This window comes from Leptinotarsa decemlineata, unplaced genomic scaffold (genome assembly GCF_025532065.1).
Source record: "Leptinotarsa decemlineata unplaced genomic scaffold, Ldec_3_MD MMD2_P_RNA_scaffold_14, whole genome shotgun sequence".
NCBI classification, from domain to species: Eukaryota; Metazoa; Arthropoda; class Insecta; order Coleoptera; family Chrysomelidae; genus Leptinotarsa; species Leptinotarsa decemlineata.
The window spans coordinates 1,707,676-1,727,908 of NW_027412528.1; the positions used below are offsets into that span (position 1 = coordinate 1,707,676).

The 20,233-nt window shown below is 32.3% G+C and overlaps 1 protein-coding gene across 6 annotated transcripts in view; it reads right to left on the minus strand.

Moving 5' to 3' along the window:
• mbl (splicing regulator muscleblind) overlaps positions 1–20,233 on the minus strand; it is a 684,538-nt gene that overhangs the window by 654,790 nt on the left and 9,515 nt on the right. Inside the window, exon 2 of one of the 6 annotated variants that reach the window (XM_074176478.1) lies at positions 1,174–1,277. The exons of the other annotated variants lie outside the window; for them this stretch is intronic. The gene's annotated coding sequence lies outside the window, so the exon portion shown is untranslated. The remainder of the gene's footprint in view (positions 1–1,173; positions 1,278–20,233) is intronic. 6 annotated transcript variants of the gene reach the window in all.

Genomic DNA, 20,233 nt, shown 5'->3' on the forward strand with positions numbered 1-20,233 from the left:
AGCATGCCAACTTCAGACAAATTGGCGAGTACGGTCCATACCATTCTGTAACTTTCCATGGTTTTGAACACGAACATAATTTTATTTTATTGACTTAATCATGAAATGTCACACCGAAAAAAGATTTATTTTTGTTTGAACTGGTATTAAAACACAGTAAAACATGACTCATCACGAGTAATACGCTTTGATTAATCTTACCATAAGTTCACCATACTTCAGTCGTCATTTGGCGATTTGAGTGCTCATTCCCTTGATTTCTATTTCCATGAGCAAGGTTCATTTATTTCATCACACCTTGTTCAAAAAAGATGATACTATTATTTTTCATTTGAAGCATTGAATATTAGATATTTTACGAAATTTTACACTTGAATAGACACAAAAAAATTATGAAATAATTATTAATTCCATATAGTCAGAGAACATTTTTATATTGTTCAGTTGAATTCGAAAATTGGTTGTTCCATTTGAAAAAATTATTTATGATAATTCATCAGATATAGATACGGGGATGTATTTTTGAAACACTATGCATGGAATAATATATAAGTGGAAAATGAGAAATGTCCATATACGACGAAATTGCAGTAACGATAGTTACAAATAAAAGTGGTGAAAAACATAGAAAGTTTCATTTATCATTTTTCATGTTCTCCTACCACCTAGTAATGGGTACATCAATCATTTTATTAATATATAGGTTGATATCATGTTCAAAGTTAAATTGCGCTCAACAATACTAAAATTTTATGAAAGCACATTTATCGATATACAATGATCATAACATTTGAGCCGCACAAGTTAGAAAAGCTGTTTTGGTCACTTTGGAGATTTTTTGTATCGTCTGCACATAAGAGGATTTTGCCAGAAGAAATACAGGACCTTATGGCGTTTTACATGCTTAGTGAAAGAAAACACAATTGCACAGAAAATATTAGAGACACATTTTTTTCTCCCACTATTTTAAATTGGCGTTCTCACAGTTTTTCATCATTACTCTGCACAAAAATGTCCAAATTCTCTGAGTGGTGTCCGTGGAGGATTTTGAATGTTCCAATAGGATCACCTCGTAATCGACGATATAGTAGAGAAAGTTAATTCAAGTAGTTCAATGAAATGAATAAATGGTCACGGATTTTAGGGGGCAACTTGGACGAATGAACAACTTACGTAAGTTCTGTAGAAGTGTAGACCATTGGTTGGATACAGTATAATAAAATTGAAATGATGGATGAAAATCCTTGTTGCTGGTTTTCAAGTGCTTCCTTCAGTCTCTGAAAAAAAGTAGTTAGTTCCTCAGTTATTATTCTCTAACGACAGTTAGAAGAATCCAACTTGTTTCCATTTTTCCAATAGGTTTCCAATAGGAAAGCACTCATTCATTAATTAGGTCAAAAAAGTAGCGAGTGTTGACTGGCATTGCTTCATAAAAATAGCTGCTATTCATTTTCATTATTTGTATACTGTTATAAATTTTGTCTTCGGTAAATATGATATTTCCAATGTTTATTTCTGGTTCAGTTTTCAAGAGAGAAAAGTATATCAGACGAAATATATTCTTGAAACTCTTGGGCAAAACCTACCCGAGAATAGAAATAATAATGCAACATTTAATTTTATTTTCCAAGTCGACATAAGTTTTTCTCGGATATATATTCTTAACCTTTATTGTCAATTGATGATATCATCGCTATAGGTAGGCATCATTTATATACCGACATCGATGTAGATTGCATTATAACTTTCACGTTTTATATTACGAGTTTATCAAAAGGTGCAGCTAGACAAAAAAATACTGAAGACATTCTCTTCTCCATTTTCAATTCTACTCTTATAAGAAGTGATATTCGCAATTGTGAAAGTAAAATGGTTATCTCACGCTTTGCTCTTCTAAGAGGGGAATGATGAAGCACTGACAAAAACTAAACAAAAAATATCGGAAGTCACTCCTAGTTCTCCAAGTCTCTTGATTTTTTATAAATGATGAAACTGTAATTCGACTGTTAATCAACTTCGTTTGAATAGTTTTGTTCCATCGTTTTGAAGTTATTTGCAACTTCTGAAGTGACGAAAATGTCGATATTATTAGGAGAATGTCACAACGCTACTGTCAAATAGTAATCATGGCCTGCTTACCAAATACCGAATGGAAATACCATTCTGAAGGGACATTTTCACAAATAAATGTTCATGAGTCCGAAACTTGACTAGTTAGGTAAAGGTATCATACCTATACATATAAAGAAAGCAAATTTCAGCAGCTTTCCGAATTTTCAATAATATACAGGGTGTTCCATTTAAAATAATCAAATTTCAGCAACTTTTTCAAACAAACGAAAAAACTGTATTTTTTTACCACCCTGTATTGAAGTAACGGAGATTAGGCTGACGTGTGGGAAGTGTCCAAGTATCACCTAACTTCAAACCAAATTTCGATATCATAGTACTTCTTAACTAAAAGATATCGGCATTTTTAGAAGACATGATTTTCGAAGAAAAAAATTGAAATTAATTTTTATTTCGAAAACGGTAACAGATAGGTATAGGGAAATATCAAGAAAAGTTGTCGGGCAATTGTTGGAGATTCCAAAAATAATATTATATACAGAGTGTTCCATTTGAAAAATCAAAGTTGCTACTGCTTTCTAATAGAAGCGACAACACCGCATTGTCGAAAATATTTTAGTTGGCTAGAGAATGTCCGAATATGCCCTCCATTAAATTTTCAAAGTGATCCGTTGTCTGGTCCACCAGAAACGTCTAATGTGCCATCCACCGTGAATCAGCCTGTATATATTTTGAATGATGCAACTAATTTTCTCAAATTGATTTCAGTTTGAGAGCTACCGGTAGACAGCTGTTTCAGTCTATTGGGCATCGTCAGTACCGGGCAGGCGGTCCTCGATTGAAGACAGAATGAGAAAAACCAAGAAAGTACTTGATAAAAATAGCTGTGTAAACGCAACCTATTGGTGTGACACCCAAGTCAACTTGCCAAGTTTTCATGTCAGTGTTGGTGGTTTGCCCAATCAACCGACAACTGCAGTAGCAGAAATTTGGGAAGCTAACCTGAAATGCCATCGGAAAACGAAATGATATGAAATCTAGAAACCACCACCTATTGGTGTGACTCCCAAGTCAACTTGCCAAGATTTTTGTCTTCAATCGAGGACCGCCTGCCCGGTACTGACGATGCCCAATAGGCTGAAACAGCTGTCTACCGGTGGCTCTTAAATTGAAATCAATATGGGAATGATCATAAAGTACTTATCTATTTATTTTTCGATTTTCATGGAATTATTTTCCAGCAGCTTGATTGTATTAACCTTTCTAGATTTCATATCATTTCTAGAAACATTTGGATTCGTTTTCCGGTGGCATTTCAGGTTAGCTTCCCAAATTTCTGCTACCGCAGTTGTCGGTTGATTGGTCAAACCACCAACACTGACATGAAAACTTGGCAAGTTGACTTGGGTGTCACACCAATAGGTGGTTCCACTTATGTTTCGCTTGTGTTTACGCAGCTATTTTTATCAAGTACTTTCTTGGTTTTTCTCATTTTGTCTTCAATCGAGGACCGCCTGCCCGGTACTGACGATGCCCAATAGGCTGAAACAGCTGTCTACAGTGTGACCCATTTTTAATGGAAACACCCCCCTGAAATTTGAAGTTGCAAATCGATTTCAATAATTTTTTTTAAATGTCAAGTACTAAAAGGTCTACCTTGGGACAAAATTTGAAATGTTTATTAAAGTTTCAGGGCATACTACGATATTTTTTCTTAGTCGAAAATCGGGATTTTTTATTAGCGATTTTTTTAATGAAAAAATCACCCCACCCCTGGATTCAGAGTTACTCTAAACAGGTGTGACCAAAATTTCATGAAAAAATATTCATTATTAACAAAGTTATGACAACTCAAAAATTCGAAAAGTCGAAACAGTCACAATATATCATTTTTTTATGATTTCAACAATAATGGGCCGCCAAATGAAAAAAACAAATAGCGTAAATATTTTTAATGAAAATAACGGAATTATATTCACACAATTCAACTAACAATGAAGCAAAAAATTTTAATAAACGTAACTAATAACTTATTATTGAAATGTTTCGATTCGACAATTAATTCTAACTCATATTCTAGTAGCCTATACTAATCCACCACGTATTTCGATACATGTGTCGTAGCGCTTACGAATGTTTCTGATTACGTTCCTTAGTTCTTGAGGGCTAATATCTGCACATAACTGTCGAATTCTTGCACAACGTTCATTTCTATCTCTTGAGCGGTTTTTGTAAACCTTTTGTGTGAGAAGTCCCGGACTACCACGGCCTATCCATCAGTTTGGAAAATGTTCGTTAAGGCATTGCCTCACAGCTCTATCATAATGAACTGAACACCCATCTAACTGGACAATTAAATTTGATCTTTCATTGATTGGCAGCTCGTGAATAGCATCCCAAAACTCTGTGTTTAAAAATTCTAGAAACCTCTGCGCATTAATGTTTCCTCAAAAAAGAAAGGACCAATAATTCGTTCGTTCAATATCCCACACCAGACGTTGATTTTTTGGGAATACTGGCTTTTACAGTTTATTACCCAGTTAGGATTATCCGCTGCCCAATAGCGACACTTCTGTGATGACACTACTCCATTTGTAGTGAAAGTGGCTTCGTCGGTATATAAAATATTTTTAAGGAACTTTCTATTGTTTAAATATTCCCCTTGGAAGCATAAACAATATTCCGGGCGTCTTGCTTCGTCGCCCTCTTGAAGTGTGTGTAAAAATTTTGGCTTGAAAGGTTTAATATTCTTCGCCTTGAGACATCTCCGAATAGTTTCTCGTGGAATATTCAAATCTAAACTGGCATTCCTTATACTGGCATTCCTGTCATTCCTGTTTCGTCTTTGTACAGGATTACTTTTGAATCGCAGCTAGTACAAAGTAAGTTGGTCATTTATCAATCTGAAAGTTAGTCCACTACCTTGTTTGTCCTTAATACCGTGATAACTGTCCTAATTATTCATCATTTCATTGTATTGTTTTTCCAATCCTGTTGTTATACCTGAATTAAAATGGCTGAATTCACAAAATTAAAGACAAAACGCGGTCATATCCAAGCTACTATTACATTATTGAGAAAGAACCTAGACCAAGCAGATGAAGAGCCCCAGAACGCAAATAGACATTTGATTCAAGCGTCATTAGATACAGCAGTTAAACTATTTGAAAAATTTGAGGCGATTCAAGACAGCTTAGAAGATTTAGATGATGAAGAATACGAGCAACGCAGTATATTCACTGACAATTTCAATGTAGAAAAGGACCGTGCGCTCAACTACTAGAGAAGTTATGTCCACCAACCAATAGCAACGCCAATATTGTACAACCAGTGATGCCCGTCCAGGCGACCAACCCTATAACGATGAATTTACCTCCTATTAGCTAAAACCGTTTGATGGAACTCGGGAAAAATGGAACGAGTTTTTCAGTCTATTCCAGGCCGTAATTGGGAACGAGCAGATACCTTAACCGGAAAGGCAGCAAGAGCCATTGAGTCATTAGAAATCATTGAAGGCAATTACGACGTCGCAATATCAATACTAAAGTAAAAATTTGAGAACAAGCGTTGTACGACACGTCGTCACATATCTATTTCGAGAGAGTTTCCGCGACTACAAAAGGATACACCGATTGCTATCAATGAACTCGTAGATAGCTTTCACCAGCACACCAGAGCATTAGAGAATTTGAAGGCCCCCGTGGAGTTTTGGGACATACCATTAGTTGACCTAATTCTATCAAAAGTGAGTCAAAATACTGCATGGCAGTGGGAATTAACACTACAGGATGACAAATTTCCGTCATTTAAATCATTGCTGAGTTTTTTGGGAAAGACAGCCAATTGTGCAGAGCCCTCGCTTCATGACTTAAACCAATGAAAATAGATGGTAGGAACGTGAGAACACAAGCATTATTTACCCAAGGTCAAGCGAGACACCAGGACAGAGCTATTAGATGTCCAGCTTGCAATATATTTATCTATTATATACTTGTAACAAATTTCGTGAATTGTCACCGGATAATTGTCTTAAGATTGTATTCGAAACACGCTTATGTTTCAATTGTTTTGGTAAAAATCACGGAGTTAGGACATGTAAGTTACAAACATCATGTAAAAATGTAATAAACGCCACCACACTTTACAGGACTCCGGCCAACATCAATCTCAAGAAAGTACCTTTGAATAGAGCAATCGGACCCAACCAAATTCATCGACGGAACAAAGACAAGTAGCTCTCGTAGTTAATGCTATGTCTAATGACATAATGGTTACCGCAGTACTCGACAATTTGGACAAAGATGAGAGACCTATACAATGCAGAGGGTTGCTAGATACATGCTCTACTACGAATTTTATCACTCAACGTTTTGCTGACATTTTGAGATTGAAAAAGACAAAATCTCATATACCTGTGGGTGCATTAAACTCCATGACTACCTACTGTAACGTTTTTTATTGTACCAGACATTTCACATATCATACCAGATCAACCGATTCAACGTGAACTGATCAAGTTACCTGCTAACATCAAACTAGCAGATCCAGATTTCCATCGACCCGCACCGGTGGACATATTAAGTTAACAACCTCTGGTCAACAGGAGCTATATTTACAAAAGACAACACTGGGGTGGTTAATAGGAGGAGCTGCTCCGTCCAGTGTACCTGTAACCACAAAATGCCATATTACGACTACAGCCCCACAATTTGAACTTCAAAAATTTTGCGAAATAGAAGAATGCTCGCAGATAAAAAGATTCACTCAAGAAGAAGAAAGATGCGAACAGCATTTCCGTAACCACATAAGTCGAGACGTAAATGCTCTACCTTTCAATCCGCATACACCCATTCGTCGCAAGTAACTTACTATAGACGAAAACATTTTTAACCCTCGGGTCGAATGGTAATCTCAAATACTTTATTGTTCATTTCTTGTTATTTTGAAATTGAAAACTTTCACTTTCCGTCTTGCAAAAAAAATATTGATTAGATAAATTATCTGGTAAAAAATTATTGGTGAAATCTGATTACTTTTTTATTGTGAAAATTTGGATTAAATCAATAATTAAAGAACAGTCGGGACCACCGACGCTAGACTGGTCTCGGAGTACTATCTTCTCGTCACTACCGAAAGGGTCACTTCAAACAGAGTGAACCGTCTGAGTATCCCGAACATAATTAATTCCAACTAGTCACAAGCTCTATCTGCAGTTGCTTTAATATGATGTACCACTGCGCCAGCTGCAGACTAAGTCCGGAAATTCAACAAAGACATACTCCGCGGGATTCGAAGTATGTATACCTACTTATATAATGTGGATTAACTTTTCTACGATTTCAAGAATTTCAGATTACTTTTTGATTTGAAACATCTAAAGACGCACGTAAAATCGATTGCTGGCGTGGTGACGCATGTCGTGGCGCTATCTCTCTCACCACACTGAGTTGAGACACCTTTAGTCTATACAGTTGTTTACTACAGTATACATAACCTGTGTTTTACTAAACAAATAATTTTTGAAAATAATCAAATATGAAATATGTCTTGACAGTGATAATTTAGAAAGTGAAGGTGAACAGTCTCCTGTGAAGAAAGTAAAATCACAATACGACACACTATCAAGTCATCAGTGAACCCGCATATATTTGATCTGTCTAATCGGTAATTGTAAAATCTACTCACTTGGTAAATTAAAATTCATAGAATTTTCATTACATATAATATTTTTATATCAATTAATTTTAATTACATTATTATGAATGCACTAAAACACTTGCTTCAAGAATAAATTTCATAAAGACTGACAAAATTGTATTTTAAAATCTGCCGATAACGAATAGCGCAGGAATGTTTTCCTTATTTTTCATCAACAGGAACATCAAAAAATCAATATTTATTTTGTAATGATGGTGGAGTTTATATTGAAACATTTATTATTGATTTTTATAAATCCAGATCTTTAGTAATATATTGCAATAACTAGTTAAGAAACTTGAGTTTACTAGTATAAAATAAAAAAGTTAAAAATCATCCAGGAATTCACTGATGGAGTAATAGGTTTTTGCACACAGAAATGTTTTTAATTCTTTTTTAAATTTTTTATGGTCCAGTTTTTTGAGATGTTGTGGAAGTTTATTAAATATTCTTATACCTGCGTAGTCTTGAGATCTTTCAAATTTCTTCAAATTATGCTTTGTAACTGAAAGTGCATCCGCGTTTCTTGTAGGATATGAAGCGTAATCCGAGTTTTTTGTGAATTTATTAATATGTTGCTTTACATATATGGATAATTTATATAGATAAATACAGGGAAATGTTAGGATATTATACTTTGAAAAAGCGGCTTTACAGCTGTTTATATTTTTTATATTGAAAATGAGACGGATAATTCGCTTTTGACATATCCCCCCATAAAATTAATTATATGCCAAATGGGAGTAAATCAATGCATAGTAAGTATCAATAAGAGCCATCTGATTCACCGTAGACTTCAGTTTTAAAATTGCAAGAATCCTGAGCTTAATTTCTTGCTAACATGCTGCAGTTGGTCACTTCATGTTACATACTGATTTAGATAGACTCCTAGAAATTTTGTATTGGTACTAGTTGATACAACATCAATCATTATGTTATTGTGAATTTTTCGACATTTGACATTGATACATACGGTTTTATTCAAGTTTAAGATGAGACTATTTCTATTACACCAGTTTTCAAATGAATATACAATGTGTGTAATAGCATTTTGAAGTACCTCTGGTGTCTGCGCTGTAACCATTACTGAGGAGTCGTCTGCAAACATCGTGACAGATCCTGTTGATAAGAACTCAGGCATATCATTTATAAATATGATAAACATTAGTGGCCCCAGTACGGACCCCTGAGGCACCACAATATCATTCGTCATATACTCAGAACAACAGTTTGCAACTTTGACATAGGATTGTCTATTAACTAGGTATGACTGCATTAGTTCAAGCATATTTCCTCTAATTCCATTTGTGCACAGTTTTTGAAAAATGAAATCTAATTGTAGACTATCGAAGGCGCATGAAAGATCGAAGACGATACCGGATACATATTGTCCTGAGTCAATACCTTTATAGACATGACCCATTAAATCGCACACGGCATCCTCTGTCGACCTTCCCGCACGAAACCCATATCGAACAGAAGAAAGAACTCTGTTCTTGTCCAATAAATGAACTATTCTATTGTAATACGTCCGCTCAAAAAATTTTGAAAGAACATTCAAGACAGTGACTTGACTATAGTTTTCTAAATTGCTGCGATCTGATTTTTTGTGTATGGGTATTATTTTTCCTATTTTTAGACTCTTCGGAAAAGTACAAATTTCAAAACTCAAATTATTGAGATGAGCTAAAACGTCACGAATGGATTCTTCAACAGCTTTCAAAATTTTTACACTTATGTTGTCATCACCAAAATGATATGATATGACCTTATCAACCTCTTCCGTGGTTACATAGATGAAGTAAAAGCTATGATCTACAGTAGTAGTTAATGTACATTGTACTTGTGTGTTATAGAACTGAAGTGTGCAGCAAAATAGTCTGCAATTTCTTCAGGCTGATCAATTCTTTTGTCTCCTACTTTTAATGATATCCTATTGGATGTTTATTTTTTCCTAGTTCTTTATTAACAATTTGCCAGAGGGTTTTCTGTTTGTTTTCACTGTTTTTCATAATATCATAGTTATAGTTCTTTTTTGCTTCAGTTATCAATTTCTTATAGCTTTTTTCTTATCACTATAATTTTGCCATTTCTCATAATCGTATAGGGTTTTTATCGAGTTGAACATATTTTTTAAAGTTTTACTTTCCTCTTCGATGCTTTTTGTGACCCATTCTTTTAGTTGCACCCTATTTTGCACTCTTTGCAGGCAATTTGATTCAACTGCAAAGTTCAAATTGATAAGAAAATGTTTTATCGCGGTACTAATGTCATGTCCGAATTCATAGACTTCATCAAAGCCTATATTAAAAATGTGTTTAGTCATGCTTCAGTTGTAATCTGATAAAACTTTTTTTGAATTCCTAGCTTCTACTTACCTTGTCGGAACTATAAGTCGGCTTTATTTTTATTTCACATACAGCTGCCAGATAATCACCCATATTTGGTTGCATTATATATACCCTGGTTTGTTTGAAGGTGGTTGACAATGTTTCGTGGTGTATTTCATCAGTTCGGACTTCCATTGTCTAATATAATATACATTGACTTGAAATCCCTAAAAAAAATAAAAGATTGACCGAAAATAACAATTTTATTAAAACAAAAAACTGAAATTACAAGGAAATAACATACAAGCTACAACCAGAAAATAAAAAATTGAAATAATAATAAAAGCTGAAAATTAAAAAATATTATTAACAAAAACGATGAAAAATAAAAATTAAAATTAAAAGATTCCAAACCAAGTTACGTCACGACGTTCCGATTGTTAGTATCCACAATCGTCTTATCAGTTATCACCCGAAGACGATTGTGAATATTAACAATCGAAACGTCGCGACGTAACTTGGTTTGGAATATTTTTATTTTTATTTTTCATCTTATTTGTTAATAATATTTTTTAATTTTCAGCTTTCATTAGTATCTCAATTTTTTATTCTCTGGTTGTAGCTTGTATGTTATTTCCTTGTAATTTCAGTTTTTTGTTTTAATAAAATTGTTATTTTCGGTTGATCTTTTATTTTTTTCAGGGATTTCAAGTCAATTTATATTAAATTAGACAATGGAAGTCCGAACTGATGAAATATATGCCTTGTTTATTAACTTAGTGCAGTTGGTAAATATGTAATCAATTTTTGATTTCGAAATTTTGCCATTTTTATTGCAAGCGATTCTAGTTGGCTCACTTGGAAGAATTTCTGTTAAGCCAAAACAGGTCATTTATTCATCTAACAGCTGATTTTCTACAGAGTGCATTAAGTAATCGACATTTAGGCACCTTGTATTGTTTATTATTATTTTCATTATCCAAGCCACATTGAATTTTGTTCATATATATTTATATGGCATATTTCTCATAAGTATTTTAGTACCCAACAGTCACAAAAAAGTATTATTGATGTTTCACATCTGCCAGGCGTCTCGTGGCGGCTCACAATTTTCTGTTATTAAATAGTTTTGCCAAAACGCAGGAACCAGTTAACATAGAATTTTTAAGTATCTCTCTTCAATATACTATACGGATAGTCTAGTTCACATGAACTTTTTTTTGTAACATTTTTCAGCCCTGTCCAAAAATTACGATCAAGGTGTCATTCTATTCGTATTTTTGCCTAGAAAGTTTAAGGACAGATTCGAAAACGCGCCGAAAAAATTACAAAAGTTATAAACAATTAAGTGAAAAAAAATGGGGCTTTAGTTTTTTTCTTAATATCTCGGATATTTTTCAAAATTTTGGAAATTTGAAAAAAGATTTGAGAAGATCAATGAATTTGCGTAAAAAAAGTCCCGACTCCCGATACTGTATCTCGATTATTTATAATCCTGAAAATAGAGCCAAAAGCGGGTAGTCTGGCTTCCGCGCACCTTTCGTCACTCTGACATAAAAATAAAAAAAATATTTAAACATATTAAATGTAAATATCAAGATATGAAAAAATTCATGTAATGTTGGGATATATCAATAAATGATAATCAGCTGTCAAAAAAAATTTATCCCAATTTTAACGTTGAATATAAATTTGTTAATTAATAACTTTTTCTGAATTGAAAGTTAATATAAAAATTCCTATAATTATTAAACTAAAACCCTGGCATTTTTTTCCTTTGGTGAAGTTATCCTTGATAGGCGAAAAAATAGATTACCGTTGCCAAAATAAAAAAAATGTTATTTTTCATTTTTTTATTAACAATTGAAAATTATAATTTTATAAAATATACATTACAAATTTTTTTTTCTAATTTTTTATTGTTTCAATGTCTCATGGCCGAAAACTAATTAATAATATTTTTTTTTAATTTTTAACAGCTATTGTTAATAAATTTGTTATAAACAAATACATTGTTTGTAAGCAATTCAAAAACTTTTTTTGCATTATGTTAATTTAAAAAAATCATGATTTAAAAAAAATGGTTTGTTAAAAAAATTTCTTTGTTGCTAAAAAATGCGTTTGTTGATTAACAATCGTTTTTTGCAATTAAATATTAAAATTAAGGAACCGTTTTTTTTAAATCATACATTTTTTTTTCAAAAATCTTTTTTTTTATTCTTTTTTTTTAATTGTTTATCAAAAACAATGTTTTTAACTTTGTTCTATAATAAAATTAAATATGTGTTTTTTTTAATTTATTCTATTTTTTATAAAACTCTTCTCTATGAACTCGCTGCCTTCCCGATGGCTTTATTTGATGACAAGGGTATCATCATGCGAGAGTCTAAAAAATCGGAATTGTATGACATACTGAAAACTACGACTTTTCGTTTATCTGATTTGATTGGCTGTATGTTTGTTGTTGATGGCGGTTTTCTGTTACATAAAGTACCATGGAAAGAAAAGAAAACTGTGTGAAATAATTAGTGATTATAAATCTTACATTTTTGTTGTTGCTCCTGAAATCACCTTTGAAATAGATATGAAGCTAACCGAAAAAAAAGAATTGTTTTTAGCTAATGAAAGGAATAAGTCTCGTTTCATTACTAAATTGAAGAGTGCGCTTATAGCCGACACAAACTTAGCAATCAAACAAGCTAAAGAAGATGCTGATACACTAATTATTCAAGCAGTCCTAGACCTTGCCGAAAAAAAATCCATATAAAAAAATTGTTATAATTGGGACTGATATAGATCTAGCTGCTTTATTGATAGCTTTGACACCAGAGAATTCAAATATTACAATGTGGAAACCACGAGCATCTACCAAACAGTTGGATGTTATTTATGAAACCAGAAATAATAAGCACTTGAAAAATATCATTCTGTTTGCGCATGCCTTTACAGGATGCGATACAACGAGCGCTATTTTCGTCAAAGGAAAAAATTGCTGAATAATATAGATAAAAATCCTCAGCTGATGCAATACGTGGAAGTTTTCTACAATCCCGATGCCTCTCGTCAAGATATCGAAGTAGCTGGAGAGCGAATTATGCTGGCCTTGTACGGTCAATTCGATACTAATTCAACATCAGGCCTGTGTCGTGTTTCTCGATTTTTAAGTATGATTGCGAAATCAAAGACTGCGATCAACTTAGCAACTTTACCTCCAACAACAATAGCAACACATTTACACTCATTTAGGACGTATTACCAAGTTCAGTTTTGGATTGGTGATTATAATTTGAATCCTGAAGATTTAGTTGGATCAAATCTGAAACAATCTTCCTGCCGATAAAAACAACGGAAAAACTGGCGTCTGACGACTTACTTAAGCTGGTTAATTGTGCCTGCATGAAAAAGTGTAATAATCGATGTGGATGTAAAAAAGCTTGCTCATCTTTATGCAAAAATTGTAAAGGTGAAACATGTTCTAACAGTACAAGGCCATCACTTGATGATGACAGTGATGATACTGATATCATGATCGGTCGATTGAATGCTATCGATAGTGATCCCGATGGAAATGAAGACGACCTTAATGATTATCAAGATTTTCCAGTAGGAGTTCAAGAATACTGTGAACCGATACTTGAAGAAGTCGAAGAGGAGGAGGTTCAAGGAACATCACGACAGGAAAATACAGAAGAAACCACAGATGATGAGACACCGCCACTAAAACGATCTAAAAGATTACAAAAAAAAAGTAATAAAAATTATAAAAAATCTTTCAACAGTACTAAACGAGTTTCAATAAATTTTAAAAATAACTTTCAGTATGTTTTTGATTTAGTAAATTCCCTGAAAACTTGAAATTTTCTTTTTTTAATAAATAACGATGAATAATTAAACAAATAATAGGACTACAACTTTAGTAAAAGGCTTAAATTGTTAATAAATTCATAATGAACAAATAAGACTTGAAGCATATTTGTCATAACTGCAATAGTTTCAAAGTTATTATAATTATAAAAGCGAAGGAGCGAATGAAAAAGACAAATATCAAGGTATCACAATATCAAAAGTTTTATAAAAAATAGAATGAATTAAAAAAAACACATAGTTACTTTTATTATAGAACAAAGTATTGGAAAAAAAATTGTTTATAACAATTTTTTTTAACAATTAAAAAAAAAAGAATAAAAAAAAGATTTTTCAAAACCTTAAAGAACAATTGAATTTATGATTTAAAAAAAAACGGTTTCTCAATTTTTATATTTAGTTGCAAAAAACGATTGTTAATTAACAAACGCATTTTTTAGCAACAAAGAAATGTTTTTATGAAACCTTTTTTTTCTAAAAATCATGATTTTTTTATTTAATTAACATAATGCAAAAAAAAAATTCGAATTGCTTATAAACAATGTATTTGTTTATAATAAATTTAATAATAGCTGTAAAAAATAAAAAAAAATTATTAATTAGTTTTTAGCCATGAGACATTGGAACAATGAAAAATAAAAAAAATTGTAATGAATTTTTTATAAAATTATAATTTTCAATTGTTAATAAAAAAATAGAAAATAACAATTTTTTTATGTTGCCAACGGTGATCTATTTTTTTGCCTATTAAGGATAACTTCACCGAAGGAAAAAAATGCCAAGGTTTTAGTTTAATAAAATAAAAATAAAATAAAATAAAATAAAAATAAAAATTTTTTGACTGCGGATTATTGTTTATTGATGTATTCCAACATTACATGAATTTTTTCATTCCTAAATATTTACATTTAATATGTTCAAATATTTTTTTTTGTTTTTATGTCAGAGTGACGAAAGGCGCGCGGAAGCCAGACTACCCGCTTTTGGTTCTATTTTCAGGATTATAAATAATCGAGATACAGTTACGGGAGTCGGGACTTTTTTTACGCAAATTCATTGATCTTTTCAAATCTTTTTTCAAATTTCCAAAATTTTGAAAATTTTCCGAGATATTAAGAAGAAACTAAAGCCCCATTTTTTTCACTTAATTGTTTATAACTTTAGTAATTTTTATCGGCACGTTTTCGGACCTTTCCTTAAACTTTCTAGGCAAAAATACGAATCGAATGACACCTTGGTCGTAATTTTTTGGACAGGGCTGAAAAATGTCACCAAAAAGAGCTAAATCGAGTACATGTGAACTAGACTAGGATATGAGTAGGATTCACGAGTTTGTAAGTTCGAACAACTCTGACAACCAATGCTGCTCCCCTAGCCTTTCCAATTCACATTTGAAAATTTTTGTTTGATATTGCGTTACTATCAACAAAAAAAGTGAGAAACGCCTTTTCAAAACAGCATGAATTTTGTTTGAAAAACCTTGTTTTCTAGTGTACCACTAGGACATATTTTCAGGCAAGACACAAATTATGCCAACATCAAAATAGTGGACATAGTAAACATTCCACATGATAAAAGTTTGAAGCGTACATGTGACACTGAACCTTTTGATATCTCATCATCAATTTGTTCATTGAAGAAACACGCACTATTCCTTCTAGGAAGGAGATACTGTAAATAATATATTTTATAAGATTTCTTTGACATATGGAGTGATGGAATTATGAAGTCTGTACAGTCAATACGAACGGAGTAATACCTATTGATAGTATAGGTTGTTTTGTCCGTTGTTATGAGTCTACTTCGAACTGTAATATATCCGTGCACGAAAAAAAAGATTTGTTACTTCAAAGAAATTTATTCAGTCTAATTTAATTCATCAATTTGATCAAATATCATTCATTCCCAACGACGTTTGTATTGTATCGATTAGATGATAATTTTGCGGAGACAAAATGAAGTTCTCATTTTAATTTCTCTAATATTTCAATTCAAGAGGTCTTTTACTGAGTCAAATGAATTGTGGATCATTTCAAGAATAAAATTTATTTAGTTCTCAAAATAATTCGGTTGAGTCAAACAATATAATTTCATCAAATCAAAAGTACGTTTGATGAATTGAAACTTTCCAATTCAGTTCAGCAGTATAGGGTGCTGTTTTGACACTAATATATAATTGAATCAGCTGAATATTTATTTTCACTTCAACAATACATATCAATACATTTAACTAATTCTGGAAATAATTGAAAGTCTATGGATAATTTTATTTCAATATTTTTATTATTTGTTGGTTTGAAAAATTAAATTATTTCCTTGAAAGAAATGATATAGTTGAAATACTGCCCTGGCAGCATTGTCAAGATTGTGATAAAATAGAATAATCTACTTCTCACTGCAGAAAAATAGGGATATAGGTAGGTTTTTATTTTTCTACAGCAAAAGAAGCTTTCAAAATAATACACTTTCAGTTACACTTTTAGGTATATATTTAAAAGCGTTTTCCCAAGCAAATGGAGCTAACGTTTCAGATGCATATCAAATAATGATAATATTAGCACATCTTCTAGTTCCAATTCCACAAAGTGTTTTAAAAAGTGAGTCTGATTGTTTCAATATTTTTTCCTGGAAATCTGTATGGGTGACAAAGAAACGGTTTTCACTATATCGATCTACCCAAGATTTTATAATAGTTGTGTAATTTTCATGATCCCACATTTTCTACTTCCAATTCTACAAGGTGTTTTAAAAAGTGAGTCTGATTGTTTCAATATTTTTTCCTGGAAATTTGTATGGTTGACAAGAAAACGGTTTACACCATATCGATCTTACTAAGATTCTATAACAGTTGTGTAATTTTCATGAACGCACATCTTCTAGTTCCAATTCTACAAGGTGTTTTAAAAAGTGAGTCTGATTGTTTCAATATTTTTTCCTGGAAATCTGTATGGGTGACAAAGAAACGGTTTTCACTATATCGATCTACCCAAGATTTCATAACATTATGTAATTTTCATGAACGCACATCTTCTAGTTCCAATTCTACAAGGTGTTTTAAAAAGTGAGTCTGATTGTTTCAATATTTTTTCCTGGAAATCTGTATGGGTGACAAGAAAACGGTTTACACTATGTCGATCTAATTAAGATTCTATAACAGTTGTGTAATTTTCATAAACGCACATCTTCTAGTTTCAATTCTACAAGGTGTTTTAAAAAGTGAGTCTGATTGTTTCAATATTTTCTCCTGGAAATCTGTATGGGTGACAAGAAAACAGTTTTAACTATATATGATCTATCCAAGATTCTATAACAGTTATGTAGTTTTCATGAACGCACATCTTCTGGTTGTAATTCTACAAGGAATTTCAAAAAATGAGTCTGTTTGTTGCAACACTTTTTTATCTGAATCTGTATGGGTGACAAGAAAACAGTTTTCACTATATCGATCTGCCTGAGATCCGATAACAGTTGTGTAATTTTCATGAACGCACATCTTCTGGTTCCAATTCTACAAGGAATCTGAAAAAATGTGTCTGATTGTTTTTTCTCGAAAACTGTATGGGTGACATGGAAACAGTTTCCACTATATAGATCTACCTAAGATTCTATAACAGTTGTGCAGTTTTCATGAACGCACATCTTCTAGTTCCAATTCTACAAGGTGTTTTAAAAAGTGAGTCTGATTGTTTCAATATTTTTTCCTGGAAATCTGTATGGATGACAAGAAAACGGTTTTCACTATATCGATCTACCCAAGATTCTATAACAGTTATGCAGTTTTCATGAACGCACATCTTCTAGTTTCAATTCTACAAGGTGTTTTGAAAAGTGAGTCTGATTGTTTCAATATTTTTTCCTGGAAATCTGTATGGGTGACAAGAAAACGGTTTACACTATGTCGATCTAACTAAGATTCCATAACAGTTGTGTAATTTTCATGAACGCACATCTTCTAGTTCCAATTCTACAAGGTGTTTTAAAAGTGAGTCTGATTGTTTCAATGTTTTTTCCTGGAAATCTGTATTGGTGACAAGAAAACGGTTTTCACTATATCGATCTACCTAAGATTCTATAACAGTTGTGTAGTTTTCATGAACGCACATCTTCTGGTTCCAATTCTACAAGGAATCTCAAAAAATGAGTCTGTTTGTTGCAACACTTTTTTATCGAAATCTGTATGGGTGACAAGAAAATAGTTTTCACTATGTCGATCTGCCTGAGATTCTATAACAGTTGTGTAATTTTCATTAACGCACATCTTCTGGTTCCAATTGTACAAGGAATCTCAAAAAATGAGTCTGATTGTTGCAACAATTTTTTTCTCGAAATCTGTATGGGTGACAAGAAAACAGTTTTCACTATATCGATCTAATCAAGATTCTATAACAGTTTTGTAATCTTCATGACCGCACATCTTCTGGTTCTAATTCTACAAGGAATCTCAAAAAATGAGTCTGGTTGTTGCAACAATTTTTTTCTCGAAACTGTATGGGTGACATGAAAACAGTTTTCACTATATAGATCTACCTAGGATTCTATAACAGTTGTGTAATTTTCATGAACGCACATCTTCTAGTTCCATTTCTACAAGGTGTTTTAAAAAGTGAGTCTGATTGTTTCAATATTTTTTACTGGAAATCTGTATGGGTGACAAGAAAACGGTTTTCACTATATCGATCTACCCAAGATTCTATAACAGTTATGTAGTTTTCATGAACGCACATCTTCTGGTTCCAATTCTACAAGGAATCTCAAAAAATGAGTCTGATTGTTTCAACATTTTTGTTTTCGAAATCTCTTCGGGTGACAAGAAAATTGTTATCACTTCGTCAATCTACCCAAGATTCCATAAGACTTATGCGATTTTTATGCACGCACATCATCTGGTTTCAACTCTACAAGGAGTGATAAAGTTAGTTTGATCGTTTCAACAATTTTATTCTCGAATTCCGTATGGGTAACAAAAAAACGGTTTTCACTGTGTTGATCTATTAAAAATTCTATAAGAGTTTTGTGATTTTCATGAACACAAGGAATCTCAAAAAATTAGTCTGATTGTTTCAACAATTTCTTTTTCGAAATCTGTTTAGATAACAAGAAAACTGTTATCACCAAGTTAATCTTCTCAAGAAACTATGGAAGTTGTGTGATTTTGATGGATGCACATCATCGGATATCATTTCTATATGGGGTATTGGAAAGTAAGTCTAATATTTTCAATTTTATTTTTCCCTTAATCTGTATTGTTGATGAGAATAGGATTATCAACGCCTCAATCTATTCAAGACTCTATAAAAATGTTAAACACCAAATAGTTTCAATAATTTCACGTTCAACCTATAGTGAATAGGTATCTCCAGCCACAGATATTAGTACGGGTGCTAATAATTTTGTATCCCAACCACAGTTTTTTATTTTCCTCTACGTCGGCATGTGTGGCCAGAAATCTGTGGATAACTTCACGCCAATCTTTTTATGTACAATCACACTATAGTGACGGAAAGAGCTGTATGTATTATGATTTACAACTGATACAACAAATCACGAAAGAAATAATGGTGAAATCAGTTTCAAATACATTTGTTGTCTAAATTCGAAATGAAGGCATCGGCAACCATGTTCTTTGTAAGTGCCGGTCGGCACCATTTGCGTTTGCGCAAGATCCGTAAACTAATCACGAATATAAGAATAAAATGTGTTTTGCGTTTTGCAAGTAATTGAGGAGAGGTTACAGTTTCTTTTTGATTACACGTGTTTTGGAGTTTTTCAGTGTTTTCACAGGTATGTTTTATTCCATATTTAGAAATAATTATGAATAGCATCTACTGGACATCGTTTTTTTCAAGAACGTGCCCAAATAGTATCAAGAAAATTTTAAGAGACTGGAAAATACAAAATATGTTAATGTTTTAGATTAGGATTACCCATTTGTGAAGAATTCATATTTTTATTTAAATATTTGTAGAAGTCTATTATAATTTATTAATTGTTTGAATGAATTTTTTACTAAACTTTCTTGATTTTTATTTATATTTTGCTCATTCTCATGTTGAAAAATTTTGCATGGCATTTACATAGTCAATATATTGAATATGAAATATCCGCAAGACCCGCATCAGCATCTGATTAAAAAATCGTGATACGTAAGTAGATCAATAATCCAGTGGAAAAAATTATAGAAATTGTATTTCATGTATTGGGAAATTGGGTTGTTGAACAAACTATACTCTCACAATTATTCAATAACTTGATCTATTTCGAGATTCATGTAT